Consider the following 15241-nt stretch of genomic DNA (forward strand, 5'->3'; position numbering starts at 1 on the left):
ATCGTAAAGCAAATGCCCCCAGCGATGTTTCAGAATTCAATATATTTTATTCATTCAAACACCAATTTGTTCTCTCAGATATCGGGCTTATTCCTTAATCTCCTTGACGGCGATTATCTCACTGACTTTACGGCTGAAGGCGCTCACTTTATTTGAAGTGATTTGATTGGCTGCTGTTCCTGTCACTGTTTGTTAAAAGTTTGGATTCAATGAATGCCTCTTGATTGTTTTTTCTCACCCTACTGGTGGAACATGATTATCTATCTAATCACCAGATGTGTTACTGGGGTGTGGCCTGTGTAACATACCAGTGCTTGTGTCCTACTATGATTGCTGAACTTGAAAAAGGCCTGAAGGCCAAAACATCATCCGAATAGAAAAGAAATACACACGGAGCCGGAGCGTGTGACACTTTTTTTCCTACTATCAAGTCTACCTCCAGTGATCCTCACCTCACTACAACCCTTGGTGTGCGTTACTTTTCCATTATATATGAGGGCAAAGCTCTGCCGCCCTGTCAGCCTTTTCCCCACTCAGTGGTCGTTATGGGTGAGAGGAGAGGAAGAGACAATGAGAGGAACCAGAATTTAAATGCTGAAACAAAAAAGCACTTTAAGAAGAATATTTAAATAAAAGTAGAAGAAAAGTTGAATGATTCATTCCTGTTTAGCCAAACACACAAAAAAGCAGCATCTTGTCATTTATGGTGAAGACAAAAAGTGTATCTCTGCATGCTGGAACATGAGGAGAGTAGAAAAAGATCCCTATGTAATATTTCTGGTAAATGTTTGAAAGAGCACCACAGTATATGCATTAATAACTAAAGCATTAATGATGCAATACTCTCCAAAACCTGAATTCACTTACATCTTCCCTCATCTTGAACAGTTTAATCTAACAGAAAATTTTAGCTTATAACATGCTGAAGTTCAAGGAATAGAGTTCAAAACTTAGATATATCTATTTTAAAAGTGTATGCTTCTGTAGAGAGATTTGTAACCCACACACCAGGACTGCGGCTGTGTGTATTTTAGAGACACTGAGTACATGCTAGATTTAGGGATTAGAAATCATAATTTTTTGCAAAATCACCTGAGGTGCTGTCACAGTCTCCACAAACTTGAACTTCAATTATCTGGCAATGAAGTCCCTCATGGCTGTTTCTGTTCCACGTCATAGATTTATCATCAGGGTTCTCTATTTATAGCATTGCATGAGGCGTGTTTATGGCTGCAAATAGTCTAAATGTCACAGAATTTAATTCAGAAATTTTGCTACATATATTTGCACAAGTCGTTTACACCTCTACACCCATTTTCTGTAGATGAGTGGCTGGATTTATTTCTATGCACTGTGTAATGTTTAGCTGAGTAACAACACTCACACGTACATATAAGGCAGTACCGAAACATTCATTGTGTTTAAGTGTGTTAATTATTCATGCTGTGGATCATATACTTGTTTTCACCCTTTTTTCCCCACTACCGCCTGTCTGCCTCACGGGAGATACTATCCCACTATTAACCCACTATTCCAATATGAGTACAAGCCTCTACTATAGACGAGCCTTGGCTACAGCTTCAAGGGGTTCGATTAGTAAAACAGTCCTCATTGATTCTAAGAAAAGAGGAACATGTACAAATTATGACAGGAGATAAAAAGATGCACATATATTTATATACGTGCATCCTGACATATATATATATATACATGCATTCACACACAGCAGGTTGTCTGCTGTAAATACAGTATTTGGGTCTCCTTTTATGTTCCCGTCTTCCAAAGCAGTAAGAAGCAATCAGACATAAGGCTGGCGTGACTGATTGTCTCTTGTGCTGCTGTCCATGTCGTTCACAATGATGTGCATCCTTAAGCTTCGCACTGGCACCACAGCAACAAAAGACCCACTCACTATCTCACTGGTGTGCGTGCACACACACATACACACACACACACACACACACACACACACACAGGCGCACACACAGGCGCACAGACATTAACAGAGACATTAACACACACCTGTATGCAAGGGCTCATTCACACATACACACACGCACACACACACACTCACACACATATATCATATATCACATCATATGTCAGATCATGGTCCCTTTAGGGGACATTACATAGACTTACATTGTTTCCTGGAGACTTACCCTAACCCTAACCTTAACCACTGACCCAAAGATCTGCTTTTTCCAAATTGGGGACACGGCTTTTCAGATTGGACAAGCCCTCCCCAATAAAATGGTCTTAAGTCTGATATTTGTCCCCAAAAGTAGCCTATGACAGACCACACACACACACACATACAGGCGATCAATATTCTAGTATTCATTAGATGTCAACTTGGATGTCAGTCCAACAAGTGGTGCTGCACAGCTGATGCCTGTGTGTGTGTGAGTGTTTGTGTGTGTGTGTGAGAGACAGAGAGAGAGAGACAGAGAGAGACAGAGAGAGAGAGATCATCCTGCACAGAATTCCTGCTGTGCTGCACCTCAGGTGCAATGTGGGTCAGAGAGATGCACAATCACATTCACAAACTCTCTCATATATATGCACACACATATATTCAGAGATAAACCTTTTCCAAAAAGAACCAGAAGAAAAAATGTTGGTTGAAAAACTCACCTTAAATCTGTGTTTGTTGCTGCACAGTGTTGCTGCACAGTGGCCGCTGCTTCCTCCGTCTCTAGGAGGATTTGCTCCTGCAGCGGACTCCCATTCTGTGGTTTTCGTTGTGGTCTCTCCTTCTCTTTTCCCTTCTCGCCTCTTTCAAAGCAAAACCACCTCTCACTTCCGCCGCTCCGCCGCTGAGAAGCCCTCAGCACTGTGTGTGAATAGAGAGAGATAGAGAGCTTGCCCACTGCCAGGCACCCTGCCTGCAGCCAGCCTAGTCTATATCTGTCTGCACTCTGCCGCTAGGTCGCTAAGCTAAATATGATGATCTTCAACAGCACTTCAAGGCTAATTAGTCAAGTGAAGGGATCCACAGGCTTGGTGAGGGAGGCTGCTGCTCAGCGCAGTTGCCGGTGGATACGAGGAGAGAAAGAGACAGAGAGAATATGTGTGTGTGTGTGTGTGTGTGTGTGTGCATCTGTATGCTTGTGTGTGAGAGGAAGAGAAGGAGAGGCAAAGAGGAGGAGGAGGAAAAAAACAGAGTGGGAAGAGGGAATGAGAGACTGAGAGCAGAAAACAGTCAGCATGTGAGATGCCGAGATAGAAAGAGAGGGGGCCAGAGAGTAAGGGAGAGAGAGAGTGAGAGAGAGAGAGAGAGAGAAAGAAAGAGAGAGAGAGAGAGAGAGAGAGAGACAGAGAGAGAGAGAGAGAGAAAGAGAGATAGAGAGAGAGAGAGAGAGAGAGAGAAGGAGGGTCTCTATGAGTGTCAGAGGCTGAGGCAACACAGTGGTTAAAATGGTAGACACTGTGCACTTTAATACCCCATGAATCCACTTTGATATTGGCAGACTGGCTATGTGTCAGTGTGAGTGCATATGTATGTGTTTCTGCGGTATTGTCGTCTGTGTGTGTGTGTGTGTGTGTGTGTGTGTGTGTGTGTGTGAGTGAGTGTGCATGCGCGCCATTATGTGAAAATGGAAAGTCAAAGCAGAAAAGCAAAAGCCATGAGCATTTTGACAGTATTGTGTCACTGCTCATCTTCTATTGTGTGTCTATGTCTGCCAGCAGTGTAGCTCTATACTGAACATAAATGACAATGTGAGCTCAGGTGAGCAGGGGATCACAATCCATCTCATCCTCTCATACACCACACAGTGGGTTAATGTTGCATTGTCAAGAGGAAAAGTGGGACGCATCCCGGCCCTATGTGGGTCAGAGGCCCACAAGTGCAAGCTCACCTGCAGCTTTTGGCTAGTTTTGTGTGTGTGTGTGTGTGCACTAGTGTATACCTGCATAATGACATGCGTTTGCCTTTAACAAACTCTCTGCTTCCCTCAGGGCTAAAACAGAGACAGTATGTGTGTCGGTACATGTTCGAGCCTGCTGCACTGGCACCGGTGGACTGCTGGACACTGGGGAATTCCCCTAAGCCATAGTCACACAGGTTTGTACTTGGTGTGGACTTCAGCCCTGCTAAAAAGTGTATGACATAGAATACTAACCTAACATACAGTCCATCGTCCACAAACTGCTTGTCAGTGTAAGTTAAGGTTGGTATAGTATAGAGTTCTGTGCCTTCAGTATTACATTGTGTGAAATGTATTCAAATTTAAAGGCAGGAGAACAGTTTGACATAATATATATTTATTCGCTTATTTTTACTGAAAGTTAAATGAGAAGATTTATATGGTAAATATGCGCTGGACTATTTCTTGGCCAGACACATTAACTTCCTTGAGTCTCTGCTGGTTGCCTGGCAGCCACACGTGACAACAAAACTCAGTCAAGAAGTAGTGTAAACAAACAAGATATAACATGTTAATTAGTGAGCTTTAGGGGTTTTGGTGGGTGGATACTGTTACTGCTGAACAGCGCCAACGGTTTCCTCCTGCTTCCAATCTTTAAGTTAAGCTCCACTAATCGGCTGCTGGTGTTAGCTTCATATTTACCGTTCAGACGTTAGAGTGGTATTAAACTTTTCATCCTCTTTAACTTGTTAAGAAATTGAATAGGCATATTTTACAAAATGTCAAACTAATCTTTTAAAATTTTAGGAAAGTGAATATCATCTCCTCTCATATTTTAGCCAAATATGTATTTAGCCAAATTAACTAGAGCCATGATATCTTCATCTCTTTGAAATCCAGTCTGAATAGAACAATTATGGTAAAGTGTACAGCCAGAGTGCTGTATTAAAAGGAATTAAATCTCTGGAGATAAAAAAAGTATGGCATCCCTCTAGCCAGCATAAATTTCCAAATACATCTCTATTTCTTACAGAAGACTTTTCAGTCCAATGTGTAAGGAAACAGCATTATAAAAGCTGCCAACCCTTTTTCTGCACTCAAACAAATCACTCACAGCTGGAGAGGGACCATGGACCACTCACAGTGAAGTGTCTTTTCTTTTTTTTTTTTCCTGAGAATGAGGGATCAAACCACGTGGTGTCACAGATATCATAGTTCCCATGGTAACTCACCACAGTCATAGAGTAGAATGACAGGCAAGAAAAAGCACATACAAAGAAATTTAAATTAAAAAAAAACATTTAAAAGTGCCTATACAATGTAGATGAAACAAACAGCACTTAAAAATGGCCTTGCCCACAAACTATTGAATTCCCATACCTACAGTACATGACTCCCCTCTCACAAGCTTTCACAAAAGCACATCTAATGTCACTAGCTTGACTCAATGCTGTCTGAAGGGACTAAAAATGTAGCGTGCAGAAGTTAAGGATGTAAAAGAAAATGAGCTCAAACACCAGAAATCTCATATTGAATGTCAGTTAAAGACTTTTAATCCCCTACATTCTGATAAAAGCTCAAAAAAGTTAAGGTACTCCTTTTATGTTCACATTATTATCATTATTATTTCCACTAGAACAAACCCTGAAAGTCCATAAGTACCATCCCTCATTGTAAAGTATCAATAATGTGAAGATGCAACACTTTTATCTACCAACAGCACCTGGTTGGTGCAAGGACATAGAAACATCTGCAGTATATTGTAGTGACTACATTAATATCTGTATTTTACAGCTTCCCAAAGGACATCCACTGTATATTATTATCCTCCCCATCATTTTAACGCATACTCTGCAGGTGTGCAGTTTTCAGTCCCTTTCATGATGGTTGAGGCCTTTAGATACGCCTGTCTGTTCTTATAGAGTGATGTATGTGATAAAATAACTCGGATGCTAACATACATTATAGGGATGTAAAGAGTGAGAGGAGTTGTCAAAGTCAAGGACAAACGGGGAGGGTAAGACACCATAGGACTCTGTAAATAGAGCAAGTACACAGGGGTGGATGTGTGTGGCCTACAAACAGTAACACACACACACAAGTACAGCAGACATGCACATACTGTACATACACACGTGCACATGCAGCGCACCTGTCCTCTCTTTACTTTCTTCCAGCCCAGTGTCCTGGAAATTACATCCATATTAGACAGTTCTGCACCTCACGATTTCCACCCAGAGCCAGTGCAGGAAGCTTTATATGCAGCGAGGTGAAATGTAAGTGTGTGAAGGTCGGGGTGGTGGATGGCTGTGCAGCAAATCCAACTTTCATTAAGAAGACCAGAGTTCATTTCCCGTCACAAACTTGCAATTAACGTTTGCCTTTTTAGTAAACTAATCACCATCTTTCCCTAACCTTAGCCAGGTTGCCTAACTCTAACACTAAAGAAACTTTAAAGCGGCTATAATCCATAGTTTATGGATCACAAGACTACTTGTATGTGAAAGAGGTCATTTGTAGTGACAAACCCACAGAGAATTATGACCCGACTCAGCAGTTCCCGTCAGCTCTTTGGAGCTTTATTGTCAGTGAATTACAGTAACTGTTTTGGTTCACTCCTACTGCTCCCATATCATAGTTTCCAGCTGCAGCAGGTAGTCATTTTTAACAGAAATGTTACCTGCCTACCACCAAGTGACAGCTGATGACTAGCTAGTGAACAGGTGCTCCATGTTTGCTGGATATGTGAAATAGAAAACCTGCTAGTTTGGCCAAAAAATCAGTAATTGCAGGTTTAACTAAATACTTTAGTTACCGAAACTTAACCATAACCTAACCTTAAAGTTGTAATACTTAAGATTTCAGTTCTGGTTGACATGTTTATTGATCACTAAAGGCAGAAAATACTCTTTGAGCAGCTACTCTGTCAGAAACACATCAGAAGATGATGGTGATTTATTCATACTGTAAATCATTATAGCTGTATTTCTTCAAGATGCCTTCCAGGTTACAACATAACGAGACATACAACGTGTGCATGTGCACAAATTGTCTTCAAATTTTTTCCAGTATGCTTCCAGGTTTCCTGTGAATCCCTGGTGCATGTGTACACCATGTGAATCCAGGGCGGACATGGCAGACTCTGCCACTGCCAATGCAAACTACAGTATTATATGCCAGCTATACATAGTTCAGAACTGTGTTTAATATGATGAAAATCACAATGATTTTAACTTTAATCAAGTGCTTTTATTGCCTAATGCTAACCTTAAACAATATTTTAATTGCCATAACCACAATGTTTCTCTATAGTTGACCATACCATGGTTAACATCATGTGCAAATTTAGCAAAAAGTGACAATTACAAATACGTTGGTATTGGACCATCCAAGAAAAAAAAAAAAAAAAAGTTGTCATTGTTGCAGAATCGACCGACAGTGAGACTCTTGTCTACGGAGGGTTGCAACCGTCCTTCACCTACACGCACAACCATACACATTCAAGTCTGCATTCATATGAAGTATTCTCATACTCACTTATATGTCAGCAGGGTGGCTGAGTGGTGAAACAGCCAGTCCTTCAGCTGGTCAACACATGCTCGTGGCTTTTTGTCAACAGGCATCCTCCCTCCTAATGGTCTTCCTGACATTCTTTGTTCACAATATCTCGTTGAAAAATATACACAACCTCAATGAACCCGACAGAGATAACTCTATCTCTTAATAAAATACCACATAGCGCTTGACGCAATATGCTTCAAAATAGAAACACATTGATCTCGCTCCCTCTTTACATGTATATTGTATTCACACAAATACACAGACACGAGCAGGGCTCTTTCAGTACGCTACACAGGCAGATGCAAGCACACACACAAGCAAACAATGAGCAGTGTTTAGAAGGTGCTGGCACTCATATGCGTGAACACAGGTACAAAAGCACACACACACACACACACAGTATTGTTAAGGAAAGGTTGCTTTACTAACAAATCCCCCCACAAACACACACACACACACACACACACTCACACACACACACAATAGACAGAGAGAGACTGTTAAGGGAAAGCCGTGTGATACAAGCCTGCGTGCTTCCACTATCTGGCTGTTCATGTGAAGACTCTCTTGTCTTGGGGAATCAGAAGTAGGCCGAGTCAGTGGATGTGCTCATTTCATACACTATCACTGTGGATCACAGCCAAGGACATTCTCGTTTCAAATTGCCATGCTAGGGAATTTCAGCCATAAAGAATTAATCAGATTTTTAGCAAAATGGGATTATAAAGAAGATACAGCACAGGTCAGCTAAGCTGTAATTTATATGGCTGAAATTCTGACCATCACTGAAGATGATGTTACGCTAGTTCTACCCTAGATTTGGGCAAATTAAAAAAGCAATTAATCGCAAGAAAATGAGCTTTCAGTATATTGTGGTATAAATGAAATATGAGTAAGCTATAATGAAATACACATAAAAATAACTTGGCCTAGTTTTATTTCATGGAGCTTTAGAGTAGTTGAATGGTCTGTCCTTGCTGTCACTCATGAATTAAAACTTTTTATCCACTGGTGCATTGTAGGTATTTTGTGACATGAAGTAATATAGAATACTTCAAGGAAACGTTACTTGTTTTTTGGTCTGAATAGTATAAAATGAAGAGGTGCAATTATATTCAAGCACCGATGGAACAAGAATAACAGCCGAACACTCTCTCCAAAGCCACAATTTAAATTCAAAATAGACATGATCGTAGTGGATCTTTGTTAGGGCGTTTTTTTTTTTTTTTTTTTTTTTTAAATCAATCTTACACCATATATATATATATATATATATATATATATATATATATATATACCCCCCAGGGAGATAAACATCTCAAATCAATTATTAACAATTATTAAACCATTCAAAAAAAGATGAAAATATCAATAAATCGTTTTGAACAAGAGAAAAGGGTGACTTTTAAAAGTTTGACAAAAATATCAGTGAGAATATAATATATGTATAATAATATAATGTATGTAGCTGCTGAATAGTATAACGGCAAACTTAGGCGAGTATTGTCACAGTTAGATGCAAAACACCGTCCTGATAAATTCCTTTGGAATGAATATTGCAAATGATCTGTTTGTCTTGAATGCAAAATAAACTAAACTAAGGAGCGGATTTGCAGGAGTAAATGTAATCACACATATCGGGTCATGCTGATTCACTGCATAATTGTAAACCAGCAAACATTCAAAAACTTGACTGACAATACGCCTACCTACAGTGTATCTCACTAAAGTCTTTTAACTCACAAAACAAAGTGGAATAATATGCAAATAAAACACCAAGAAGAGAAAACCAAGCATGAGACACAACATGCTGTTGCCTGTTGGAAAAAACGCAGCAGGAACTAAACTCCTTCATCTTTGCAGTTTTAGATGAATGTGTTGTGATTTATGGAATAATCTTTCAAATTTACAGGAATACACCACAAAATGTGTATGTTGAGAATAATGAAACACTCAGCCACCAGTAAACCTGGAAGGTGACTGAAAAGTTGGCAGTTTGCTCCTTTTACAGAGGACGGAAGCTTGGATTGGAACAGTTACACAGCAGTGACTCACGGAGAAAAAATGTATTACAACAAGTTCATAGAAGGTTTTCAAATGCCCATTCATAATCTCAGTATCTTTCAATGACTCATATTTTCTTCAAAACATGAATACAATGCTGTCAGTGAGCTGTTTACATCTGGCACTCACTATCAGTGTCAGTTACAGTTGGTGATAAAACAATAAACCGACCAATAGATTTGCTCCTCGGTGATCGATGAACCAAATTCAGAGCAAAAACAGCACACGGTCCTGGTTTTAGCAGATTTAGCATGTTAGCGAGACATCACAAGCTACAAGTAGATTCCTCGGGAGGTTTCATTCTGCTCTAATCTAGCTAGAAACTGTTACAACAAGCAAAATGTTCCAGTCACCTCTAAGAGTCTTTCATTTCTGCTTTCAGCCTGCTGACATTTCTTCTTCTCTCCTATGAAAACACATTGTGGTGAACTAGCAGTGCTTAATTCTGCTGTCCCATTTTTTTTTAATGTATGAGATTGTTAATTATGAAATGGCAGATTCAAAATATGATATGAAGTTATATACAGCATATATTCAAAACTATTCAAAAATAATCAGAATCCACCTTTAGATATGCAAAAAGGTAGATGTGGAATCATTAATCTGGGTTGACTGACTAGTGATTACAGTGAGGCAATGCTATGGTTTACATGACCGGTATAATGCTTGGACTATTGTCTATATAATATCTTCCTTTATCCCAAAGGATACAACATGACTTGAGCAGTTGCAATTCAGACCAATTAAGGCTACTCAGCTGGATCTAAACCTGCACTGATATGAATGTGTTCAGTAAAATACATCATCTGATGTAGGAGCAGGAGATTATGGGATGTTGACTCTACACTATTTGATCTTCCTTTTATAGCCTAACTCTATGGAGCCCAAATAGAAAAGCGAATATTGGTTTAAACTGCTTTTCTTTCGCCTTGACTATAGTTTTATCTGCTACATTATTCTCGATAGCCAGATGGCGGGTCATGTTAAAGCAGAAAGCAATCTGTTGCTTTTGAGGGAAGCTGTTTTATCTGCTCAGTTCATTAAAGCGATAACAACAGGAAACATGAAGCCGCCACCGCCGCCGCCGCTGCTGCTGCTGCCGCTGCTGTGTGTGGAGGGCTGGCCTCACCGTAATGACTGGAGTCAGGTAACCACCACCGGCGGCCACACCGACACTTTTTCTCCTCTCAGACGGGTTTAGACACGAAGGGATGTGGTGAGAGCGGCTTTCTCGGACGGGTTTCACCTCGTGTGTGTCGATATCGCGACTTTCTCTCTGAAAGTAACTTTAACAGAGCCGTAAAAGTTTGATAAAAATCCGCCGCCGCCGCTGCTGCTGCTGTGAGGAGCGTCGTGTTTCGGAGCGCCAGCGCTGCAGAGGCTACTCAGGTGTTCAACCACACAGGCAACTTTGTGTCGTTTTTCTTCCTCTTTTTTGCCACATAATTCATCGAGCTGGAGGGAGGACTTCTCTCGTTTCTCGCTTCTTTTTTGTCGCGTTTCTACCGCATTTCCAGCTTTTTAAGTTTCGTTTTCTTACATCACTTTGTTGGACTTAAAACACCAAGTGGCCAGGTTTGAACAGGTAAGTTTTTTTTTTATTTTTGCCTTTTTTTTTTTACTCATTTCAACCAACATTTTTGTGCATGAATTTTAACACAAGTTGGTGTACGTGGTCGGTTGACACCTTTTGAAACTGGGCCAACTGGTGGAAGTGAGCCCAGCCAGAGTTGGACAGCCCCAGCAGCTGTTGACTTGTCTGACCTCTGTTAAGCATTGCAAAAACTTTATTGATTAATAATCCTTTGGAATATTATTTGGCTGTTCAAAAGTCACTTCTGATATTTTCTGACACCCTTTGGCTTCTTTAATCTTGTCCCAGCCTCACTAAAATACAGACAGCACAGTCATTGTGAGCAGTTGTGAGTTTACAGACACCACTGTATGGCAGTTATTATAGTTTTATCTTAAAACATATGCTGTTATGTGTGTACAGTAGCTTCTTTCTGTGAGGGTTTGTCTGTCAGTACTGAGTTTTATGAGTAATTAAGTCCAAAAGCCTCAATTTTGCAGGGAAATACAACAGTTGTATGATGCAGTGGGTAAGATAATGGCTTTATCTTTTTACACCTTTCTAGCTGCTGTTGCATCTCACACCCAACACACCCAACACACACACACACACACACCCACACACACACATATCAAGCAGCGTTAACCACACATTAGGTTTTCAGATTCTCATATATATGACTCACCTACTTTCCGGAAACACTCTGCTGTCTCATTATTTTTAACCACCGCTATGTAACATTGCGCTATAGCTGTATTTTTGTTTAACAGCCCATTTCTGCCTTACAAGCCATCAGACAAGCACTGCTTAGCATGCAGCTGAGCATACTGATTTACAAGCAGGGATCCCAGCAGGAGCTCCTGACATGGCTCTTCTTCTGTCAGCCTGAAGAACAGAGGGCCTTGAGGCCATATCCAGGGGGGGGGGGGGGGGTGTTACTCACCTCTGGCTTCATTTGACTTTCAGAAAAGACTTACTTTCTCGAAGGTTTATTAACAAGCATGTTTTTACACCTGAGGTTTCAAAGAGAAGTTGCACATAAGGGATCGCTGCGCAGGATACATGGAAATGTGTGACAGCAGCCAAAGAAGCGAGCTGATTACAGACAGTCACTGCTGTGTTGTGACACAATAAATAGGAATCTTGTATTAAGACAGTCCCGGAGAAATGATGAAATAAACTTCAGCTGGTGTTCCCTCAGACAAGCCCTCCTGTTCTAAGATACTTAGTCCAAAGTTTTAGAAAATGTAACAAACCTATCGTTTGATGCTGTAAATGAATCAGAGATACTCTCATTGATTTTGACAGCTTTGTAGGAACTCTTATAAATATCTTATAAGTGGAATGAGATCGAGACTGAGAGTGGACTGAAAGCAAGTTTTACTCACATTGCCGTCACGTTTTCACAGTTTCTATTTGGTAATAATTACTCATAAAGGTCAGTGTTGTCTTCTGTTAAGAGCCAGACTGAAAATATGTCTACTCCAAAATTTAAATATCCCTCATCATGCTATAAATGCCTCATAGAAATGATGTTAAAATTGAGCCAGAGTTCTTGTTTGATGAAAATATTTAACATTTATAAAAATGTATTATCTGGCAGCACTACTGTGGGAGACATTTTGACATTCAGAACAATGTTATCTTGAATGCAGCGTAGCCCAGAGCTGGTTGAGGTCACGTCTCTCTTGTGCAATAATCAAATAAGATATTCAGTGTGTTAGTAAATCCTCCTGGTGCACATGTAAAAAAAAAAAAAGCCAAATTCAAGGAAACAACAAGTCATTTCTTTGACTAATCTGCTGGTCTGTTTGTTGCTATTCAGCAGAAAAGTTTTATCTTTCTTGCATCCAAAATATAACGTAGAACCCAAGTCAATGCACTAGTCACTTGCAAAGCAGTTTGGTTTTGATATGAATCTGCAGAAATCTACCCAAAGTGAGAAGGGGGGGTTGGAGGGGGGCGAGATAGCAGTTAAAGACAGATAAAAGGGCAGGAGAAACTGTGTGGTCGTCAGCACCACCAATCAGCAGAGTTTTATCTTTTTGAATCTTGTTGAAGAGAGCAGGAGAGAGTCAGACTCTTGACAAGGCGGAGGGGAGATTAAAAAACAGAAAGATAAAGGGGAGGAGACAAAGAAGTAGCTGGGAGTGATGAAATCCACCACTTCTTTGGTTGGCAAACTGGGTGATGGATGAATTTTCAGCAGGAGGGAAATTCCTCACTGTCACATCGCTCCCAGCGCTCCATGTCTGTCTGTCTGTCTGTCTGTCTGATAGTGATATTGGATTTTCTCATCTCTCTCTCTCCACATTACATACTATAGCACTGTCATCAGAAACCCACTCCTCTGAGTGTGTTTCTGTGTTTGTGTTCAAACTGTTTACATGAGTTCAACTCTTCCTGTTTGCAGTGTGTGAAGTGTATTCTGCTTAATGAAGCCAATCTCCTCATTAGATTACAATGTCACAGTTTCAGAGTTCCACCTTGAGCTTTGTCACGCCGCCACTGCTCTGGCTGTCTGTTTGCATATTGGACAAAAAAACCCCTGTCCTCAGGGCTGTTATTATTATGGCTATACAGGAGATTAGACTCAGCAGGCAGAGCAAACACAAAGATGGTTCACCTGCAAACAAGGAATCATTAAGACCCTGGCACCACAGTTTTTTCTTTTTTCTTTACAGCCAGAGAGATGTTATAAGTGAAGAAACAATGCGCTCAGGGGAACAACTTCATACAAAATGCTGAGATAATGCCAGCCAACGGTTATTTTCATTTAATCAGTTAATCAGCCAATTATTTTCTGGAGTATGTGATTAACCATTTGGTCTATAAAATGTGAGATAACAGTGAAAAATGGCCATCACAATTTCCTAAAACCCAAGATGACATCATCACTTGTCTCCAAAGAGCTGCAGTCAAAGAAACTGCTGTTACTGAACTAGTCATGGTTTGATGAGGGTATAGACAGGCCTAACATTTTTCAGATGTATTAACTCAACTCTGATTATTCAAACTGTGAGAATAATCCGAGTTATTCAGGGAATCTTTTCCTTAGTTTTACAATATAACAGTCCATGTCAGTGATTGGTTAATTTCCTCTATTAAGAAATATTGAAATGCAGACATAGTATGCCAAATGACTCCCTCGTGAGCTCATCTGACCTACAGTACGTTTCTGCATTATGTCACTGTGTCAGGCTCAGCATACCTGACATGCCAGCCACGCCCCAACATTCATGTGTGAACTATAGTCTGAATTTCACAGACTCCCCCTTTTGTCTGTCCTCTTTCTCTTGTGTGGCGTTCAGGCACAGAAGGTGGTGTTGAGAGGGTCATTTTGCTTGTGTGTCTGTGTGTGGTATTCTTTTCATTTGTGATAATCTGTTGACTTAAAGTCTTAGAATTCCTGTCTGACAGAAAAAGAGGAGGACAGAAAAAAAAAAACCATTTACCATCTTCAGTATGTTGTGCACACGCCCTTCTTTTGACACCACCAACAATGTATTAATCAAGCAGACAAGGATTAGACAGTTAAATAATGTGTTATGGTTGTGAAGGTAATGGTCTGAGGAGATAACTTTAACAAAGATGTGAGCAGTCTCTGACAGGATCATATTTTAGCTTCTTAGCTTCCTTGCTTTTACTGACTTCTTTCTCACAAATTCCTTTTTAAAGTCTAATAGTGCAGTCTCCATTAAAGAGGCTGTTCCCCGCACCTTAGTGGCCTTTGCATAATGTGAGTCAGTTTCAAACACTAGAGGAAACTTGTTAAAAAATATTTTATATATGGATTCTCCTATGAAAAGCAGTAAAAAAAAATGTCATTTAGTCTGGATTTCCTGACGGACATCCACATGCTACGATGGTTCCTGTTTATGTGCAAATGAAACAAAGACAACAACGTAAATGATGCAACCTCAAGACATCACACAAAAACAAACACGTGTGCATACAGTTACTAGGTTACGGTGTCTGGTTAGACATGGTGCTCGGCACGCAGGTAACAGAAAAATCCCACAACTGTACGCTGGAGGTAACGGTTACCTGAATGATGTTTGCTGACTGTGTGGGAATGTATTTTAAATGCTGGCAGAGCATGAGTGCACATTAGAAATTGGATTTGCTTTAGGTTTTCTATGCACCAAGTGAACACAACAAACCATTAATG

General features: G+C 40.3%; 2 protein-coding genes across 5 annotated transcripts in view; one reads left to right on the forward strand and one right to left on the reverse strand.

Moving 5' to 3' along the window:
• Nucleotides 1-8573, reverse strand: part of LOC137174426 (phospholipid phosphatase-related protein type 5-like) — a 54037-nt gene extending 45464 nt beyond the window's left edge. Inside the window, exons 1-2 of one of the 2 annotated variants that reach the window (XM_067579714.1) lie at nucleotides 7410-8573; nucleotides 2638-2836 (exon numbers count right to left, since the gene is read on the reverse strand). The gene's annotated coding sequence lies outside the window, so the exon portion shown is untranslated. Of the gene's footprint in view, nucleotides 1-2637; nucleotides 6770-7409 lie in introns of those variants that run through there. The other variant, XM_067579707.1, reaches the window with a different exon arrangement.
• A 1949-nt stretch (nucleotides 8574-10522) lies between these two features.
• palm3 (paralemmin 3) overlaps nucleotides 10523-15241 on the forward strand; it is a 37635-nt gene continuing 32916 nt past the window's right edge. For 2 of the 3 annotated variants that reach the window (XM_067579728.1, XM_067579745.1), the window contains exon 1: nucleotides 10651-11082. The gene's annotated coding sequence lies outside the window, so the exon portion shown is untranslated. The other variant, XM_067579737.1, reaches the window with a different exon arrangement.

This window comes from Thunnus thynnus, chromosome 3, assembly GCF_963924715.1.
Source record: "Thunnus thynnus chromosome 3, fThuThy2.1, whole genome shotgun sequence".
NCBI lineage: Eukaryota > Metazoa > Chordata > Actinopteri > Scombriformes > Scombridae > Thunnus > Thunnus thynnus.